This window comes from Bos taurus, chromosome 22 (genome assembly GCF_002263795.3).
Source record: "Bos taurus isolate L1 Dominette 01449 registration number 42190680 breed Hereford chromosome 22, ARS-UCD2.0, whole genome shotgun sequence".
Taxonomy (NCBI): Eukaryota; Metazoa; Chordata; class Mammalia; order Artiodactyla; family Bovidae; genus Bos; species Bos taurus.
The window spans coordinates 55,771,914-55,794,240 of record NC_037349.1 but is presented as its reverse complement, the minus strand read 5'-3'; the positions used below and the strand labels follow the sequence as shown (position 1 = coordinate 55,794,240).

The 22,327-nt window shown below is 46.3% G+C and overlaps 1 long non-coding RNA gene across 1 annotated transcript; it reads left to right on the top strand.

Annotated features, from left to right (window-relative positions):
• The first annotated feature begins 442 nt into the window (after positions 1-442).
• LOC112443495 (uncharacterized) lies at positions 443-21,697 on the top strand. The gene is made up of 3 exons (XR_003031886.2): positions 443-4,448; positions 17,351-17,600; positions 20,923-21,697. It is a non-coding gene; the product is annotated as an uncharacterized lncRNA (long non-coding RNA).
• Positions 21,698-22,327: the final 630 nt, after the last annotated feature.

The window sequence follows — 22,327 nt, the reverse complement described above, 5'->3', positions numbered from 1 at the left end:
CCCTTCAGAAGCCCTCTTACAAAAGCAGGAAACTCCAGCAAGCCTCTGTCTGGGCTCCTGGGCCCTAATGGTAACCTTCTGGTCCCTGTGCCTGTAACGAGGGGGAGCCAGGTTGAAGTGGGAGCCTGAGCTCGTGCTGCACTGAAGAGGCCTGCACTGAAGAGTCCACCTCCCCTCCCGCTCACGGGAGGAGCACGCGGCCCGGTGGAAGCTGGGAAAGGAGAGGGTGCTGGGAGGCAGGGTCTGTCCCCTCATCTCATCTGTCCCCTCACCATCTCTTCAGTCCAGACTCTGGTTTCGTCTGTCTCTTCTCAGACTATCCCCACCTCACGCTGTTTCGATCATCCAGTGCCCTATTGCAGAGACATAAGTTCTTTTGAGAATCGGAACAATAGCTTTCTGCCCTTTTTTTTTTTTTTTTTTTTGCCTTTGGGTTCTGCTCCTTCCAATCCCAAAGAGCTCTCAGGCTTGGGATACGAGCAAGCTGGGTTTGAATCGCTATGCCATTGCCATAGCTGTGTGACTTTGGGCAAGTTATTTAGCGTCTCTGAACAGTTTGGCCATGTCTAAAAAGGGATAAGGTCACCGAGGTGAAGATCCGGCAGGCTGCCTGTCCTGTGTACTGGCACGCTGCCTGGTAGCATTCAGTCAGCATCACTCTGTCATCGCTTTGTATTACTGTTTTCGTTACGATTTTCTTCTGCACACCTTTGTTTCTTTGGGTCAGGTTCTTCAAAAAGCTAATTTCCCGTTGTTTATCGGATAAAATATTTCTCATCGGCCTTGCTCAGATACCACAGTTGACTCATAAACAGCAGAAGTTGATTGTTCACAGTTCTGGAGCCGGGAAGTCTGAGACCAGGGTGCTGGTATGGGCGGTTTCTAGCGTGAGCTTCCTGGTGACAGAGGGCTGTTTGCCCAGGTCTCCTCTCACGCTGGAGCTGGCAGCAAAGCTCTCAACGCTTCTTATAAAGATGCTAATCCCATTCGTGAGAGCTCCACCCTTGTGATCATATTACCTCCCAAAGGCCCCACCTCTGAAACATCATATCTGCGACAGAGAGAATGTTATGGGCACACAAGCATTCCATCCATAACAAGCCTGTTAAGGACCTGTAAGCTGGCTTTATTTTGACTGTAACTTGTGCCCCCTGTATCTAATAGAGCTTTTTATTAGACTGCGCTTCCCTGGTGGCTCAGCGTTAAAAGAATCCTTCAGCCAATGAAGAGAAACAGGATCAACCCCTGGGTCGGGGAGGCCCCCTGGAGAAGGAAACGGCTACCCAGCCCAGTATTCTTGCCTGGGAAGTCCCATAGACGGAGGAGCCTGGTGGGCCACTGTCCATGGGGTCGCAAAAGAGTTGGATATGACTTAGTGACTAAACAGCAGCAACAAAATGTCCTGAACTAGCTTTCACGGTAGATACTCAGTAGTTAATGTCAGAGTCACTTTCCGGTGGGCATCCCTGATGCCCCAGGAGAGGCAGTGGGGGCCGACAGGACGTACAGGAGCATGGTGACTGAGACCAACCCAGGCCTGCAGACTGGTCTGCTGCCTCTCCCCACGCACCCCATAGCTTTTGTTATTGATGAGTACTTGAGTCTTTGTGTCCCACTTCCCCAAGACAGACTCTTATCTTCTTTTCCTCCATGCATTTGGAAGTATCTAAGTTCGGATTCCTCAAGCAGGTATCTTAGGATGAAAGCTTGAGACTCCCTCTGAGGAAAAAGGAGTTCTTTGGCAGGAAGTAGCTCTTCTCATGGAGAAGGAAATGGCAACCCACTCCAGTGTTCTTGCCTGGAGAATCCCAGGGTCTATGGGGTCACACAGAGTCGGACACGACTGAAGCGACTTAGCAGCAGAAGCAGCAGCAGCAGCTCCAGCAGCAGCTGTTCTCATACATGAGAAGACCAAAAAAATAAATGTACTTGAGAGTCAGACTTCCTCCCAGCCATGTTTTTGGGCAAGCTATTTGAGCCTTTCTGAGCTTCAGTTTGTGTGCTGTGAGGTCGTGTGCTGTGAGGTCGGTACACTCACTCGCACTGCTCTGGCAGGGCTGGCATTACATTTTAATGAGGAAGCACGCACAGCACCTAGCATGGCTCTCGATAGATGATAGTAGTTGATGCTCTCTGCAAATCGCTCTGCTGTTCAGATGGTGAGTTTGGATAGCTAGGGAAACGCCCACAGAAAGCATCATCAGGGAAAGAAAAACAGTCCTTGGTATATCACATAGAGGGGATTTAACCAAGGGAATTAGTTATAAAAGGAAGAAGGTAGAAGGGATGACTCCCAGGGATCAGGAAGTGGCTGACATCCCTGGAATAAACTCTCCAAGCTGACCTGTTTCATGTGACCAGAGATGCTGCCTGTGGTAGTTCCAGAATATGTTTGCAAATTCTGTGGCCATCTTCCCAATCAAGGTGGACTCTTAATTCCCCCTCCGTGAATATGGACCGGCCTCAGTGGCCTATCTGCATTTCTAACAGGGTGCAGCAGACAAGACAGCCTGCCTTACACGATGAGGTCCTGAATCGTGCCACACCGTCCCCCAGCTCTCAGGACACTGGCTCATAGGGGCCAGCCGCTAGGTTGTGAGGAAGCCCAGGCCGCCCCACGGAGAGGACGTGTAGCCGCCCCAGTGGATAGCACCAGCCGCCAGACGATTGAGTGACCGCAGCCAGGCATGGGACCCCAGAGTGGAGTGTAAAGCCACATTCATCTTGTGGCTGAAGCCCACAAGATAAAATCTGCCAGGTCCGCTCTGGTGACAGGGCATCCACGTGTACCCTTTAACCCATATATGACCTTCCAGCAGCAGCACCTCTAGCTCCCCGCAGCAGCAGGTATAGAAGGAAATGTGCTTGCTTTCTGGCAGAAAAGAGCTTTATATCCATCTCTTGTTTTGTTGTTCATTCACTAAGTCGTGTCCGACTCTGACCCCATGGACTGTCAGCACGCCATCTCCGGGTGATGATAATTCCTCTTGTAATCACAGTCTCACCTGACTACCATGTAACCTAGAAACTAATCTGTGAAGTTTCCTACCACTTCTTATAGAAAATCGTAGGGGAGAGTGAAAGGGGTGAAAAACACATACGTGCCTGTCAGTGATTGAGTGAGTGGGTGTGTGAGTCTGTGTGTCTGCGAGTGTGTGTACATACACCTTATCAAGCAAGGAAGGAAGGACACCCACCTCATTTTTCTGAACCAGTAGACACATCCAGCATCTCCCATCACTCGTTCCGCGTTTCTGCTGTCCCGAGCCGGTGCTTCAGCTGGTCAGAGCTCCTTACCTGCTGGGGTGAACCAGGTCTTCATTCCTGCGGGACCCGCCTTAGTCGACCTGTCTTCACTGGGTTGCTCTAGTCTGTTATTAACTTTCACTATTGAACCCCACTCCAGTACTGTTGCCTGGAAAATCCCATAGATGGAGAAGCCTGGTAGGCTGCAGTCCATGGGGTCGCTAAGAGTCAGACACGACTGAGCGACTTCACTTTCACTTTCCACTTTCATGCATTGGAGAAGGAACTGGCAACCCACTCCAGTGTTCTTGCCTGGAGAATCCCATGGACGGAGAAGCCTAGTAGGCTGCAGTCCATGGGGTCGCACAGAGTCGGACACGACTGAAGCGACTTAGCAGCAGCATTGAATACTGTTCCAGGCTTTACGTGTTGAGTGGTGAGAATCTGATGGTGCTTACTGTGCTAAGGAGTGTGTCATGTATTAGCTCATCTTACCCTCACAGTAGCTATATAAGGTAGGTACTGTTACTGTCGTACAGATGAGGAAGCTGAGGCTCAGAGAGGTTAAGTAACTTGCCCAAAGTCACCCAGCTAGTTTAGTGGTAGAGCCAAGACGCGCCCCTCCCCCCACATGGTTTGAGTGGTCTGAACCAAGTCTCAGTGTCTGTAAGCACTGTTCATCCACAGCTCGGGACATGGAACATACACAGACAACAGTAACTGTAATTGTTGATGTTGCTTCCATTTAACTGATACTTGGAGAAACTTTGACTCACTGCCCTGTGAAAATGACCAGGTGACTAAATAAAGCCTCAGTAAAGAAATCTCCCTGGTTCCTGGCCAGAATTCCTTAGACCAGTGTTTGAGAATTCACAACTGTCTAAGGCAAAGGCTGATTCCCTATGGTTGAGTCATGGCTTCCAGTCATAACATCTCTCTGTATCAGCTGGGTGACCTCGGAAAAAGCTTTGGTGTCGGTGACTAAAGACTCAATGAGCAGATCGCAGGCCAGCTCTGCCCCAGACCAGCCGGGAGACGCTGGGCCTGCCTGAGGGAGGCGTTGGCTGAGTTTCCTTACGTGGCTCCAGGATGCAGTCTTCAGGAGATGGGACCAAAGGAAAATGGCAAGAAAACAAATACAAGACAGTGCAGTGCTGGAGGGCAGTGTATCGCCCAGGAGCAGGTGTCCACGTGATCCCCAGGTGAGCGTCAGAAGAGCCTGGCCCCAAGACAGGCCTTTTGTAATCTGTCACGTGAGCAGAACTTACTGGAAGTTAGAGGTAGTCCTGTCATTCTAAGATGTCTACATGGCCACCGTCCTGAATTGCGGCTCCAGCTGCATCATGGGTTCCTACTCATTTGGGGGTCTGCATGGTCCTGTGTCTCCCCCGGCCCTGAGCCTTGCCCTCCAGTCCCCTTAACCTCCAACCACCACCAGTGAACAGTGAGAAGCAGGAGTGTGAATTTGATCGGACATGCTGTATCCCGACTAAGGGAAGATGCTTGTCCACCCAGGCACTCTGTCTGGTCCTGATCAAAAAGCCCCCAAGCTCATCTAACCTACAGAAATGCCCACCACCAACCTGTGCTGAGGAGCAAACACGTCAAGTGTCACAGACACTGGCGAGCATCTGTGCAGGTCCTTTAACTAGTGGAGGATAGAATGGAACAGGGGAAGTGACCCAGCATTTACTGAAGGCCTGTGAACGCCAGAGGTCATCCATAAACCACTCCTTTTAATCCTCACCCTGCTTCTGCAGCATCAATATGATCCCTGGGTTGTTTTTTTTTTTTTTGATAACCAAGGAAACTCAGGATTAAAGAGGCTCCATAGCAGGTCTCCCACCCGACAACTGGTACACAGCAAGACTGGGGTTTCAGTTCTGGTCTGTGCAACTCAACAGTCCACCCGCTGTCCAGTATCACACCCTACTCTGACCCTTGCCTTTAAGAGGTGGATAATTCCACGTTCACCCAGATGAGCCCTCCTGTGGTCATTTTCAGCTGTGACTAGTCATGGGCCTAAAGTCTGCTGGTGTGGTTTCTCCTGCACCATTTCTGTTTCTCGTGACATCAAGTGAAATGATAAAAACATTCCTTCTCAGAATGAGCTCCTTCTGCAGAGATGATTCAGGAAACGTCAGACTCCCTGGGAAACCCAGACACCATTTACCTTCCTTCACTCTCCAGGTGGGATGAGGAGATCACAGGGTATGACGTCCTGGGTCACGTGTATTTGTTGACAGCCTAGACTAAAGCCTGCAGCTTTTTTTTTTTTTTTTACTGAAGTATAGTTAAAATGGTGTAAACACAATTTTCAGTGTTTTGTTAGTTTCAGGTGTACAGCAAAATGAATCAGTTGTACATATACACATGTCTACTCCTTTTTTCGATTCTTCGCCCACATAGGCCATTGCAGTCTTGAGTTTCCTATGCTATACAGTAGGTCTTTACTATCTCTTTTATATATAGTAGTGTGCATATGTCAATCCCAGTCTCCCAGCTTATAAAGCCTGCAGCTTTTACATCCTGCTTAATCCTCCTTTTATTAATAATACTCCAGCCTGTTATCCTGCCCATCCAGCAGGTAGGAGGTAGGTTCATTGTAACAGTGTCTAGGGTTTCAGTAGCTTTTACATGATGAAGAAAATCTCTAGGCTCATATTCTTTACAAAAATTACAGGACACCCCACCAAAATAAAACTTCTAACTCTTAACTTGAGTTTCGTCATCCTTAATCCCTTCTTATGTGACTGACCTACTATGGTAACAGAAAGTCCCTGAAAGTCCGGGTTCCCATGGGTTGTGTGGAAGTGCATCGGGGCTGTAGTATGTGAATAAGCAGGAAAAGGCTAAAGGCTCTCAGGAGAATGAAACTCAACTGGTATGAATTCAGTGTTGCTTAGCGAGGTGGCTTTGTGGGGGAGATAGGACCCTGCCCTCTGTAAGGTTAGCAAGTAGGAAGGACAGAGTTCTTCCCTATATCATAATACAAAATGAGGAAGGACCATGGATTTGGTACTGAAATATTTAATAAATGCTTCAGTTCAGTTCAGTTGCTCAGTTGTGTCTTGACTTTTTGCGACCCCATGAATCGCAGCACGCCAGGCCTCCCTGTCCATCACCAACTCCCAGAGTTTACTCAAACTCATGTCCATCAAGTCGGTGATACCACCCAGCCATCTCATCCTCTGTCATCCCCTTCTCCTGCCCCCAATCCCTCCCAGCATCAGAGTCTTTTCCAATGAGTCAACTCTTCGCATGAGGTAGTCAAAGTATTGGAGTTTCAGCTTTAGCATCAGTCCTTCCAAAGAACACCCAGGACTGATCTGCTTTAGAATGGACTGGTTGGATCTCCTTGCAGTCCAAGGGACTCTGCTTACTACAGGACAATAATACAGCTGACTGTGGCTCAGATCATAAACTCCTTAATGCAAAATTCAGACTTAAATGGAAGAAAGTGGAGCAAACCACTAGACCATTCAGGAATGATCTGAATTAAATCCCTTGGATTATACAGTAGAAGTGACAAATAGATTCAAGGAATTAGATTTGATAGAGTGCCTGAAGAAGTATGGTCAGAGGTTCATGACATTGTACAGGAGGTAGTGATGAAGACCATCCCCAAGAAAAAGAAATGCAAAAAGGCAAAATGGTTGTCTGAGGAGGCCTTATAAGTAGCTGAGAAGAGAGGTGAAAGGCAAAGGAGAAGAGGAAAGATATACCCACCTGAATGCAAGGTTCCAAAGAATAGCAAGGAGAGATTGCTATCTGATCAATGCAAAGAAATAGAGGAAAACAATAGAATGGGAAAGACTAGAGATCTCTTCAAGAAAATGAGAGATACCAATGGAACATTTCATGCAAAGATGAGCTTCATAAAGGACAGAAATGGTATGGACTTAACAGAAGCAGAAGATATTAAGAAGAGATGGGAAGAATACACAGAAGAACTATATAAAAAAGATCTTCATGACCCAGATAACCACGATGGTGTGATCACTCACCTAGAGCCAGACACCCTGGAGTCTGAAGTGAGGTAGGTCTTAGGAAGCATCACTACAAACAAAGCTAGTGGAGGTGATGGAATTCCAGTTGAGCTATTTCACATCCTAAAAGATGATGCTGTGAAAGTGCTGCACTCAGTATGACAGCAAATTAGGAAAAATGGCAGCAGTGGTCACAGAACTGGAAAAGGTCAGTTTTCATTCCAGTCCCAAAGGCAATGCCAAAGAATGCTCAAACTACCACAAAATTGTGCTTATCTCACACTCTAGCAAAGTATTGTTGAAAATTCTCCAGGTGAGGCTTCAATAGTATGTGAATCGAGAACTTCAGATGTTCAAGCTGGATTTAGAAAAGGCAGAGGAACCTGAGATTAAATTGCCAACATCTGCTGGATCATAGAAAAAGCAAGCGAATTCCAGGAAACCATCTACTTCTGTTTTATTGACTACACCAAAGCCTTTGACTGTGTGGATCACATGTGGAAAATTCTTAAAGATATGGGAACACCAGACCACCTTATCTGTCGCCTGAGAAATCTGTATGCAGGTCAAGAAACAACCAGACATGGAACAACTGACAGATTCCAAATCGGGAAAGGAGTACGTCGAGGCTGTATATTGTCACCCTGCTTATTTAACTTATATGCAGAGTGAAAGTGAAAGTGAAGTCACTCAGTCATGTCCGACTCTTTTCGACCCCAGGGACTGTAGCCTACCAGGTTCCTCTGTCCATGGGATTCTCCAGGCAAGAATAGTATGCAGAGTACATCATGAGAAATGCCTGGCTGGGTGAAGCACAGGCTGGAATCAAGATTGGCTGGGAGAAATACCAATAACCTCAGATATGCAGATGACACTACCCTTATGGTAGAAAGTGAAGAGCAACTAAAGAGCTCCTTGATGAAAGTGAAAGAGGAGAATGAAAAAGCTGGCTTAAAACTCAACTTTCAAAAAAAGATTATGGCATCTGGTTGCATCACTTCATGGCAAATAGATGGGGAAAAAATGGAAACAGTGACAGATTTTATTTTGGGGGGGCTCCAAAATCACTGCAGATGGTGACTGCAGCCATGAAATTAAAAGATTTGCTCCTTGGAAGAAAAGCTATGACCAGCCTAGACTGCATATTAAAAAGCAGAGACATTGCTTTGCTGACAAAGGTCCATCTAGTCAATGCTATGGTTTTTCTAGTAGTCATGTAGGAATGTAAGAGTTGAACCATAAAGAAAGCTGAGCGCTGAAGAATTGATGCTTTTGAACTGTGGTGTTAGAGAAGACTCTTGAGAGTCCCTTGGACTGCAAGGAGATGAAACCAGTCAATCCTAAAGGAAGTCAACACTGAATATTAACCGGAAGAACTGATGCTGAAGCTGAGGCTCCAATAATTTGGCCACCTGATGCGAAGAGCTGACTCATTCGAACAGACCCTGATGCTGGGAAAGATTGAAAACAGGAGGAGGAGGGGACAACAGAGGGTAAGATGGTTGGATGGCATCACTGATTCAATGGACGTGAGTTTGAGCAAGCTCTGGGAGTTGGTAATAGATGGGGAAGCCTGGAATGCTGCAGTCCATGGGGTCGAAAAGAGTAAGCGACTGAATTGAACTGACAGGACAATAAGGCATTGTTCCAACTCTTAGGATCTTACAATGCAGAGAAGTAGGTCAATAAATTGGGAATTACATTTGTCTGATAAATGCTAAGTTATAGGAGTCACTATAGGCTGCTGTGAAGATACATAAAAGTAAAGGCACGTTTTTGTTGAGTGCTCACAGTGTGTCAGGTGCTGTCCTCAGCACTCTGCGTTTATTCATTTAATCCTTCCCACAGCCTTATGTAATAGAGACTCTTATTATCCCCTATTTTATGCCTGTGGACATGGAGGCCCAGGGAAGTGATGCCTCACTCAGTTTCACAGCTTGCAGATCATAGCCAGGGTTCAAAACTGGTTTGTCAGGTTCCAGAACCCTCCCTGTTAACCTCTTAGCCAAACCATCTCCCCATCACTTAGCGATCACCTCGTCTGAAGGAGGGAGCAAGTGATATCCAGCCTGTTACTTTAAGAACAAGTATGAGTTAACCAGAAGAGGAGGAACAGTATCACACACATGGGGATAAAAGCCCTGAGTGAAGTCACCACCATGCCTTTGGGGAACTAAAGTTAGCTCAAGAGCAGTAAAGTGCCAGGCAGATTCCGTGCAAAAGTAAGACTGGAGAGAGAACTGAAGCCACATATTGAAGGGTCTTATCGGGCCTTTTAGTGTATTAATCAGTATCCCCAGAGCAATGAGGTCTTCCCCGGTGGCGCTAGCGGCAAAGAACCTGCCAGTGCAGGAGATGGACGCAGGTTCAATCCCTGTACTGGGAAGATCCCCTGGAGGAGGGCATGGCTATCCATCTAGTATTCTTGCCTGGAGAATCCCATGGACAGAGGAGCCTGGAGGGCTACAGTCTACAGGGTCATAAAGAGTCAGACACAACTGAAGCGACTTAGCATGTGCTCACACACACTAGAGCAGTGGAGAGCCAGCAGGGATTTTGAGCTGGAGAATAGAAGGCTGGGTTTACATTTTTTGAAAATGATTATGGCATCAACATGGAGAGTGGATTAGAAGGGACAGGACTCTGATCATCCAGTGGGGAGGCAGTGGTGGTCTGGGGCACAGTCACCAAGAGTGGACCCAGAGGGACAAGTTCAACTGATGTTTAGGAAGTAGACTCAGTATAGTGTGTTGGTTGAATATGGAGAAGGTGGTGTCAAAGTTCTGACTGGGGCAACCAGGAGAATGGGGTGCTGGTTACCAAGTCGGGGGTTCAGAAAGAGGGGCAGATTTGGGGGTGGCACGCAGCTGGTGATAAATTCAGGTCTGAGCATGCTGTGTTTGGGAGGAAAACCAGGAGAACAAGGCAGCAAATCATGCAGAGGATGATGAAGTGTTAAATGTATCCCCATTCATCTGAATGATCAGTGTTTCCTCCTTGCAGTGTCTGCCCCCGTAGACATCACACTTTGGTCTTATGACTTGTTTTGGCCAATGAAGTGAGAATGGAAGACACACATGTGACTTCTGAATGGAAACTTAAGGAGTTTCTGTCTCACTTCCCCCGCCACGGCTCTGGCAGTGTTTCAGGGAGAGGCATCACCATCAGCCTGGGTCCCAGAGTGAAGAAGTCGTAGAGCAGGGTCATAGGTGACACACGGTGCACTCTCAGCGTGAGTAGAAGCAAACATTGGTGGCTGTAGCCTCTGAGACTTGGGAATTTGCAATATATTCCACTTGTTACTGGAATATAACCTAGCCTATCCTGACTGATAAAGGGGGAAAGGCCACATTCAACTGGGAGAGTCAACAAAGATTAAAGAAACTGAATCCTTACCTCACATTATACCAAACCTAACTAAGATGAATCGAAGCCTGAAGATAATAGCTAGAACCATACAACTCTTAGAAGAAAACATGAGTAAATCCTTACACTCTTGGATTAAATCAATCGTTTCTTAGACACGACACCAAAAGCACAAGCAAGAAAAGGAAAAAAAATTACTAGACATCATCAAAATTTAAAACTTCTGTGTTTCAAAGGACACCATCAGGAAACTGAAAAGACAACCCACAGAATGGGAGGAAATATTTGCAAATCATATATTGGAGAAGACCCTTATATCCAAGATATATAAAGAAGTATCTAAATCAATAATGAGAAGACAACCATATTTTAAAATAGGGACTTCGCTGGTGGTCCAGTGGTTAAGAAGACACCTGATAACGCAGAAGACACAGGTTTGATCCCTGATCCGGGAACTGGGATCCCACATGCCACAAAAGAGCTAAGCTTGCACGGAGCCCCACATGACTCAACGAGGATCCCACACACTGCAAATAAGACCTGACACAGCCAAATAAATATATTTTAAAATGAATGGGCAAAGGATCTGAATACATATTTCTCCAAAGAAGATAAACAGCCAACAAGCACATGAAGAAATGCTCAACATCATTAGTCATCAGGAAAAGGCATATCAAACCACAATGAGATACCATTTTATACCCTCTAAGGTGGAGGAAACTGGCAACCCATCCAGTATCCTTGCCTGGAAAATCCCATGGATGGAGGAGCCTGGTAGGCTGCAGTCCATGGGGTCGCTGAATTGGACATGACTGAGCAACTTCACTTTCACTTTTCACTTACATGCACTGGAGAAGGAAATGGCAACCCACTCCAGTGTTGTTGCCTGGAGAATCCCAGGGACGGGGGAGCCTGGTGGGCTTCCGTCTATAGGGTCACACAGATTCGGACATGACTGAAGCAACTTAGCAGCAGACTTAGCAGTAGCATATTAATATATATTTATATAAAATTATATAAAAATTTATATATTTGTATAAAATTATATTTATATATTTTATAGTATATTTAGCTATATATTATTTATATTATATAATATTTATGTATGATTTTTATATTTATAATATATTTATAAATATTTATGTAATATATATGTTATATATAATATATATTAAATATAATGTATAAATATATAAAATATACGTATTATGTATATATAATATAAAATATATTAATATACTATATAATATATCATAATTATATAGTATATATAATATATTTTTATATATTATATATTTATATTTATATATTAATATATAATAATTATATAATATATATTATAGTATATAATGTATATGCTGCTGCTGCTGCTAGGTCGCTTCAGTCGTGTCTGACTCTGTGTGACCCCATAGATGGCAGCCCACCAGGCTCCCCCATCCCTGGGATTCTCCAGGCAAGAACACTGGAGTGGGTTGCCATTTCCTTCTCCAGTGCATGAAAGTGAAAAGTGAAAGTGAAGTCTCTCAGTCGTATCCAACTCTAGTGGCCCCATGGACTGCAGCCCACCAGGCCCCTTCATCCATGGGATTTTCCAGGCAAGAGTCCTGGAGTGGGTTGCCATTGCCTTCTCTGGTATAATGTATATAATATATAATATAATTGTAATTTATATATTATATGTAATATATAACATAATATGTTATATATTATAATATATATAATTTATAAATATATAAAATATATATATATATATAATATAATTATATATATAATATAATATATAAAAGATGCTTACTCCTTGGAAGAAAAGCTATGACCAACCTAGACAGCATATTAAAAAGCAGAGACATTATTTTGTCAACAAAGGTCCATCTAGTCAAGGCTATGGTTTTTCCAGTGGTCATGTATGGATGCGAGAGATGGACTAAAAAGAAATCTGAGTGCCAAAGAATTGATGCTTTTGAGCTGTGGTGTTAAAAAAGACTCTTGAGAGTCCCTTGGACTGCAAGGAGATCCAACCAGTCCATCCTAAAGGAGATCAGTCATGGGTGTTCATTGGAAGGACTGATGTTGAAGCTGAAACTCTAATACTTTGGCCACCTGATGAGAAGAGTTGACTCATTTGAAAAGACCCTGATGCTGGGAAAGATTGAAGGCCGAAGGAGAAGGGGACGACAGAGGATGAGATGGTTGGATGGCATCACCGACTCAATGGACATGGGTTTGGGTGGACTCTGGGAGTTGGTGATGGACAGGGAGGCCTGGCATGCTGCGATTAATGGGGTCGCACAGAGTTGGACATGACTGAGAGACTGAACTGAACTGAAGATTAACAAATGTATAGAGACGGAAGTGGGTGAGTTATCTGGGGCTGGAGGTGGGTTGTTGGGGAGGGAGGGGATTTGGCAGTGACAGCTAAGAGGTGAGAGGTTTGTTTTGGAGTTATTGAAAATGTTCTAGGGACTTCCCTGGTGGTCCAGTGGCTAAGACTCCATGCTCTCAATGCAGGGGCCTGGGTTCAACCCTCGGATAGGGAGCTAAGATCCCACATGCCACAACTAAAGATCCCGCAATGAAGATCAGCGATCCCAAGCGCCACAACTAAGACCCAGTGCAGCCAAATGAATAAAACTTTAAAAAAAACCCAAAATGTTCTAAAATTGATGGTGGTTATGGTTGCACAACTCTGAATATACTAAAAACCATTGAATTATACTTAAATTCAATGGTTTAAGTTCATTAAACAGTGAATTCTATGGTATGTGAATTATATCTCAATAAAGCTTTTAAAAACGAAAGATCGGTCTCAAGAGAAGGCCCTTGAGATAGCCTCAGAGGAATGGTGGGGGTTACGAAGAGAAACAAGGGAGATAGGACAGAAAGACCGGAAGAGTTAAGGAGTTGACAGAAAACAGGACTTTCGCTTTCTTTTTTTCGCCTGAGAATTTAGAGATTTGTTTGAGGGTCTCAAACCAGAGATGCCTCTCACCTCTAAGCCAAGCAAGCCAGATTTTAGGACACAGAGACAACTCAAAAGGGGTCTGTTCCATTTGCTTGCCCTCCAGTGTGATGACAGGAAGTGCCTGGATATGACAAACTATACCGCTTCCAGCCATCTGCTGGAAGATAGGATTCTTCAGCCTGTCCCGGAGCCTGTGTTGTCATCAGAGAGGCTGCTGGGACCTTTGAGTTGAGTGCCTACACATCTCACCACATGAGGAAGCAAGACTAATACAATGGCCCGTCGTGACATCCAGCGACATCCGGTCTTACCACAGTCCTAGACTGAGAGCCCGGTTTCTCAAATCTCTTGCAGAAGCTGGAGAAGCCAATATGATTCCTGAGACTAGAGGGACTTTTAAGAGAGAATTTGCAGGGACGACGTATTTTCCTCCTTTGCCACAGATAATCATCCGGCTAGAGGCCCCCAGACCTCCAGTCCTCGGGCCAGTACAACAGACGGTCTGTGGATGCAGCTGCCTCTGTGGAGAAGGAGGACATCACACTGGGGATGTAAGCCCTGGGGGTGGGGGGTGGTGCCCTGGGGAACAGACCCAGAGAAGGGGATCAGACTGCAGGAGGTGGAGGTGGGGCTGCTGTCAGGGACACCCCCTGGAAGGAAGCGGGGGCAGCGGGGGCAGGCAGAGGGAGAAGCCGGGCTGGGACACGGCCACAGTAGAGGCCTCAGCTGGTCCTCCAGCGGTGCTCTGCGACCGGGTGGCCTTGCAGAGTGCTCCCCCATGGCAGGTCCAACAGGAAGCCTCAGCCGGGAGCAGTCAGCAGTTCTGACAGTTGAAGGGAGGTTTCTTTTTTTTCTTTTTGGAAGCTAATTACAGTATTGTGGTGGTTTTTGCCATACATTGACAGGAATCAGCCACAGGTGTACATGTGTCCCCCATCCCGAACCCCCCTCCACCTCCTTCCCCATCCCACCCTTCTGCGTTTTCCCAGTGCGCCCGGTACACCCTGTTTCATGCATCAAACTTGGACTGGTGATCTGTTTCACATATGGTAATATATGTGTTTCAATGCTCTTCTCTCAAATCATCCCACCCTCACCTACTCCCACAGAGTCCAAAAGTCTGTTCTTTATATCTGTGTCTCTTTTGCTGTCTCGCATATAGGGTCGTCATTGCCATCTTTCTAAATTCCATATATATGTGTTAATATACTGTATTGGTGTTTTTCTTTCTGACTTACTTCATTCAATATAATAGGTTTCAGTTTCATCCACCTCATTAGAACTGATTCAAATGTGTTGGTTTTAATAGCTGAGTAATATTCCATTGTGTATATGTGCCACAGCTTGCTCATCCATTTGTCTGCTGATGGACATCTAGGTTGCTTCCATGTCCTAGCTATTGTAGACAGTGCTGCAATGAACATTGGGGTACACATGTCTCTTTCAATTCTGGTTTCCTCGGTGTGTATGCCCAGCAGTGGGATTGCTGGGTCATATGGCAGTTCTATTTCCAGTTTTTTAAGGAATCTCCACACTGTTCTCCATAGTGGCTGTACTAGTTTGCATTCCCACTGGAGGGATGTTTCTGAAGAGAGATCTGAATGGTGCTGGCTTCTCCATTTCCACTATAAAACCTCAGAGCCCCCGTAATACAGGACAGACATTCAAATATCCACTGTCTATACTTTTAACACATCTCTTTAGCACTTTTCTCCAAAGATCTCACAGGCATGTGCAACTCAGCCTGGTGTCCACTAGACATGGGGGCATAGTGCCCTTGACATTTGTCTGCTCCAGAGTGAGATGTGATGTGAGTGTAGAATTCATGCCAGATTTGAAAGATTTATTGTGGAAAAAAAAAGAATGTAGAATGTCTCATATTGATTAATATTTATTGTATATTGAGATGGTAATATTTTGGACACCTTGGCTGGCACACCCTAGTTTTTTTCTGAATTGGGATGAAGGCTGTTCTGTCTTCATGGGATGGCCAGTAAGAATGCTACTCATTTCCTCTAGTCACCCATGCCTTGCTCGTAGGAAGCCCTCAGAACAGTTTGTTGAGCAAAAGGATGAAGCGGGAACACCCCTCCTTGCCTTAATTCCCTCTTTCAGATGTTGCTGTGCCATTTTGTTGATCAGCTTCATCACAGATGGGAAAGAAGAGAGATTGTGGGTACATCAAGTGTGTGAAAGAAAGAGTAGCTTACTGGGGCGTTGTGATGTCATTCAAGGAAAGCAATTGGGTAAAGATCATCCAAACACGATGGCTAGTCTTTGTGCAGAGGCTTAACAGCTATAACACATCTCTGAAAGCTTTTTCATGGGCATTGTCTAACTTAAGCCTCATAACAGTGCCGTGAGGTGTATATCATCCTCATTTGCACATGAGGGAACTCTCATCTCCCATCTGATGGTTGACTGCTCACAGCCAAGTCTCTCTGGTTTAGATCACCTGCCTAGCCCTGTGGGATTTGAGGTTTTGATCCTCCCCTGTTCCTTGGCTAATTACATAATTTCATATTGAAAAATTGATGGAAACCAAATGAGTAGGGTCCAATCTATGTTTTAGCCCAAAAACCTTGATTGAAATTTTTAACCAAATGCATTTATATTGTGAGCTAAATATTTATTTAGACTTGATTCGATCCCTAGTACAGGAGACTCCATTTCAGTTTCTTTTGTAACCACACTCTAGTTGTTTGACACCACCTTTTTATGCATCCTTCATACCTCAAACATAATTTTAAGGTTTCCTATTTGGGAGGACCAGATGCTGAAAACCGTTTGTTTTTCAAACCTTGGAGCTCTTCCAGAACTTGAAGCTAATCGAAGTACGTAACTGAATTCCCTGGGAGGTGACCTATTTTCCAATTGAGCAGGTGAGAGAGGGGATTGGGGTAATATTTTCACTATTTTTATTAGGAGCACAGCCACAGCCAGCACAAATGTAGAGCTGTCAGTGGTTTTATTTAACTAGAACAGCAAACATATGTTTTCCAGATATTTTTATTCAAGACCAAAAAAAAGCAGATTTTTTTCCAGTGAAAGAATGAGAGTTTTCGAAATGTTTAACTCATTTCTAAATGTAAAATACTTTTATTTTTAAAATATGCAGTAAGCATATTTTATGATGTTTGCATCAGAATATTTTTATGCTTTTTTAAAAATATTTTTATGATGTTTCCCTCAGGTTTTCATGTGAACTTTAAGCTACAGGATTATTTTCTGCAATTACGTTCGTACGTACAATTATGTAGCCACCGCTCTTCTCAGTTTCTTTCCTTTTTACTCACAGAAGAGAAAGCATTTCTGCTTTCCAGTTTCCAAATGATATTTCCACATAGTATTAACTTATCTAAAGAAAGGAGCTTCCCTAGTGACTTGGACTGTAAAGAATCTGCCTGCCATATAGGAGACGCAGGTTCGATCCCTGGGTCGGGAAGATCCCCCAGAGGAGGAAATGGAAACCCACTCCAGTATTCTTGTGTGGGAAATCCTGTGGACAGAGGAGCCTGGCGAGCTACAGTCCATGGGGTCACAAAGAGTTGAACACAACTGAGTGACTAACACTTTTAGTTTTCATCTAAAGAAAATACCTACACTTTCTATGCCTATTGCTATCAGAAGCTTAATTATTGACTGAAAGTGACCGTGTGGCTTAACAGGAAAGATGTGACCTCTGGGTGGTCATCAAACCTAGACTCAAATCCCACCCCTCCTTCTTTTCAGCTAACTGGCCCCAGGAGATCCTTTATCCTCTAAAAAGTTGGGTTTCCTCTTCTAGGAAATAGGGATAATGCCTACTTTGCAAGGGTCATCATGAGGCTCAAATTACCTGACTGTGGTGGCGTAAAGCTGATGTATAACATCTCTCTGGTGCGCTGCAGTGATGAGGAGGCAGGGTGGTGTCATGGAAAGAGCTCAGCATCTGAAGATGGGAGAAGAAGGAAGACAGCACTGCTTAAGTACCTGCTGCTCTCCTGCCCCTGCACATCACATAAGCTACATCATTTGCCCTGCAGTAATCCTGCCAGGTGAGTGTTAATATTCCCCCTTTGCACTCTGTTCTTTATACCTCTTAGATTTAAGTTCAAGTTTCCATTTTGCCAGTTGCTATGTGGCCCTGGGGCCAACATTTATTCTAAGTCTCAGCGTTGTTGCTGTTTTTTAATCTGTGAAACTGCGGTGATATTAATCCTGACATCACATAGCAGCACCTCAGCTGCTGTTTTGGAGACACCCAAACCCAGCAGCTCCAAAACTTTGGCCATCTGATGCGAAGAGCCGAGTCATTGGAAAAGACTTTGATGCTGGGAGAGATTGAGGGCAGGGGGGAAAGGGGTGACAGAATGAGATGGTTGGATAGTATCACCAGTTCAATGGACATGAACTTGAGCAAACTCTGGGAGAGAGTGAGGGACAGGGAAGCCTGGCATGCTGCAGTTAGCAAAGAGTTGGACATGACTTAGCAGCTGGAACAGCAACAACAAAAGCCTTCTTAGAGCTAGACAGACCAAAAATAAAAAAGTAAAAGTTCAAATGGTTACCTTTGGGATCCAGGGGGATAATGTGCATAGTAACACCTCGCTGTCAGTAAGAGTTGAGTAAAGACATCTGGATATGAATTAAGTTACTTACACCAGCACACTGGCTTGACTTTGTTTTAAAGTGTCTCAGCACAACATCTAAAGAACCCGCCTGCCAGTGCAGGAGACATGAGACATGGGTTCGATCCCTCGGTCAGGAAGATCCTCTGGAGAAGGAAGTGGCACCCCACTCCAGTATTCTTGCCTGGAGAATCCCATGAACAGAGGAGTCTGACCGGCTGCAGTCCATGGAGGTCACACAGAGTCTGACATGACTGAAATGACTTAGCTCACACATCTCTTAAAATCTGTAGCAGTTTATAGAGTGGAGACGGGACCACAGAAAGGCCAGATCCTGGCCACCTTGCTGAAATGGCAATGCTGCCTGAAAAACATAATTGAAGAGTAAGTTGTATACATTGATGGCAGAAAACGCCAGGATGGTGGCAGGAATTGTGATCCTGATGTTGAATGTCGGAGGTCGTTCAGAGACAGCAAGAAGAAAAGTGTTCTGGCTCATGGCCTGAACCTCACAAAGAGAGAGGTGGGGTCCACGGGCAGCTGTGGGAGTCAGGAGGTCACAGGCTCCATCCCCTGGGCCAGTGGCGTGTAGTCCCTTCAGGGCAGGTGCCCGCCCCACTCTGTCCATGGCCCAGCTAGTCCGTCTTGTGTCCTTCCGGCCAGCTGGTCAACAACCACCCTGGAATTCAATGACTGCGGTCGTTGTTGGTGGAGGGCCGGCCTGTATCAGCCTGGTTTGATGGAGAACTTTCCAGGTACACATTTAAAGGGAAGGAACATCCTCTGACTCCCAGGGAAGAGAAACAGACACCTCCCCTGGCTGGGATTTCTAAGGTGCTGAGAGAACTCTCCTGCGCTCTGTTCGTCCAGAAAGTGTTCCTGCCTGTAAGTTGAGCCTTCATGGAGTCAGAACCAGGGTGCTCAAAGCTGTTTTCAGTGACAGAGCACCTGGAAGTCAGCTTCCTTTGCAGGAGGTGATGAAACACCTGCATTTCTATGTCTCATAAGAACCATGGTTGAACTCAGAGTACACCGATGAACTTCACATGTAGTTGGGCCAGAAACATTCTGCTTGATTGAACATGCACACTTATGTGAGACAACCAAACCACAGCCTCAAGCAGACTGGCTCACGGAGGAGACGAGCTGCTGAGGCTCCAGACAAGTTTCCCCAGACTCTTCTTCCAAGAGTCTCCACTGCGTTCATTTCATTTTCGGTATTCATTTGCCAAGAGGTTTGGATGCTCTGCTAGTATTTGATAGTAATCAGCAAAGAAAAATGTCGGGAGAAAAACTTAAAATTGACTAAATTACTAGTCGTTAGCCTGGTGTGCTGCCGTCTCTGGGGTCGCACAGAGTCGGACACGAGTGAAGCGACTTAGCTGCAGCAGCTTTTTAATTAGCAAATCAGAAAGAAAAAAATATTATATTTGGGGGACTTTGCAGTCAGAAAGACCTGGGTTTAAATCAAGAGTATTCGCTATTGGGACAGTGGGCAAGTTAGTCAATCTCTTGGAACCCACTTCCTCTTCTTTGAGATGGAGATAATACCTTCTTGGCAGGATTATTTTCCAGTTTAGCGTTAGTGTTTGTAAAGCCCCCAGCACAGCACCTGCTCCATAGTATAAGGCTTAACAAATGCCAGGTATTGTTAATACTCTTGGCACCAGAACACTTTGTTCAGCTCCTGGAACGCCAGTGTTCCATTAGGAGGGAAAGGCTGAGCTGGAAAAGGCCTCGAGGAGAATGAATTGTATCCCCCAACTGCTGCCACCCTCCAACCTGCCCCTGCCAAAGGAAGCAACAGAGACTCAGAGAGAAGCCCCACGGTCACACAGCAAGTTCGCAGCTCATCAGGTGTAGAATCCCGACCTCAGCTGCTTCCCCACCACACTGCGTGGATCCCTTCTACAAACCCAGCGCCTTTCGAGAGCAGCCCTTACTGCACCTCAAGGCCACCAGCTGTTGCCTGCAATTTCTTCTCCTCTGGCCACCTGCCAAGGGCAGAGGCTGCGCAGTGATTCCCCAGGGGACCTGCGACCCATCCCCGCTCCCCAGTTCCCGGTGACCGTGTCTGTTAAAGAAAACACTCCTCTCCAGGCTGTGCCCACACGTCTGTGCATCTCATTCTGTTTATTCCTCCCACTGCGGCTTCTCTCTGTTTGGAGAGTTTGTCAAGGAGGCTGCCTGCCCTGGCGCCAGGGCACGGCTCGAGACACTGCCATCGGGCCGGGCTGCAGGTGGGAGCCGGCTGCCTGCCTGGGGCTGCAGACAGCAGGTCTGGGCAGAGGGCAGGGGATGAGGGGTGGAGGGAGACCTGTTGGCACTTGCCTGCGAGTCTCCAGGGAGAGAGAGAGACACCTGGCACAGGGCAGGCAGAAGCAACACAGAGGAGCCCAGGTGCACCTTAGGGACCATACAAAGACATCACTATCTTGAACACCATCTTTATTATGTAAAACACAAGCCCTAAGCTTTAAAAGGTGTCGGTGGGTGCTCCCCCTCCCACCGCACTTCTGTTTCCCTTCTCGGTTCACAGCTCAGCAGCGGCGGCCGGCCGGCCGGCCAATCACCTCCCTGAACTTCTCTTATGTCACCAGCAGCCAATCAGAGGCTGTTGAGTGTGCGATTCCCGGGTTACTACCCCGTGGGTTGACTTAATCCCAGCCAAGACCGAAGAAGCTTGACAGTTTTCGTCAGCAGGCTGAGCCTTTTAAATGGCTTTCTGAAAGCCTGCATGTTTTTCTAGGGTCACTTAGAAACCTTCTTCGCATCTCCACCCGCCTTCTGACACCTCCGCACACCGAGATGGAAAGCTGGTTTGCAAAGCCTGCAGCAGAGACCGAGTGCGGCCGTTTCCTCCTGTGCAGCTCCCAGCTCTGGTCCAGGACCACCTGGGCGTCCCACTTCTGGGTCCCCGGGGGTGCCCTGTATCACATGCTTCTCTAAATCACCCAGACTAGGCCCTTCTGTCCCAGACCAGGTTATGCTTTGCCAGGACTTCCTACCGTGTTATCCAGGCGCCGCCTTCCCTTGTCGGGATTGTCCCTGGTTTAGGGTCCATATGTCCCACGTGGCTAACACAGGGGACAGAAGGGGAACTCCAGTGGCCTGAAGCAATGCTGTGCTTTGGCAGTCTTGGGATTCCACCTTGCCTTGTGCTGGTTGCTGGTTGGGGCTGGACTGGGGTGGGAAGCAGAGTTCCGCTCTCTAGCCCAGCCCGTGCTGAGGACCTATCTCTTCTGGAACCCTGATGGTAGCCTCTGCTTCAAATAATACTCCCCTTGTTTGGTTTTGATTTTCACCACAAATGAGAGAACTTCTGGATACTCAGGCGTCTACTTGCTTTCATTCTTCCCCTGGTCTGATCTAGCAGTCAATAAACCACGGCCCTCCAGACAAACAGGCTCCTCCTGGTCTTGTAAATAAAGCTGTGTTCGGACACAGCCAGTCTCGTACATTTAAGTATTGTCTGTGGCTGCTCATGCTACAGCAGTGGCGTCGAGAAGCTGGGATGAAGATCATGTTTTGGGAAGGCCAAAAATATTTATGATTTGACCCTGCAGAGATTTCGCCAACCTCTTAAGTCATCTAGCAGGCTGCCCCCACCCCCGCCACCGCAGCTGATCTCTTAAAGCTGAGAGTCGATTGCACCATTCTTTTGTTTAAACAAAAAAAGTCTCCCAATTTACACTGTGTAGACAGAGGCTCCCTCCGGCAGCTCCACACAGCCAGGCTCTCACCCCCACCCGTCTCGAATTCGCACCCTCCGCCTCTGCACATGATCAGCTCTGATGTCACGCCTTCGCCCAGCCTACAACACGCTTGTGCTTTCTCCATCTGTCAGGCCTCTAGACAGCCTTTAACACCCAATTCATATGTCATCTCCCCTATGTGCCCTTCCTGGATGCCCAGCAGAATTAATGGCTCCCTGCTCTGTGCTCTTTGGACAGACAACTGCCATTGTGCTGACCATATGGGATGACAATGATGTCTTTATGTGTTTGTCTCCCCTGCAAGACAGTGAGCTGCTAGAGATCAGGGGCCCTGTCGCATTGCCTTTCTGCCCCTGCCAGGAATCAAGATGAATCATCCAGATGATAAGTCAGAAACAGACCTTCATAAAAGCACCAGGAACCTGACTGCAACATCTT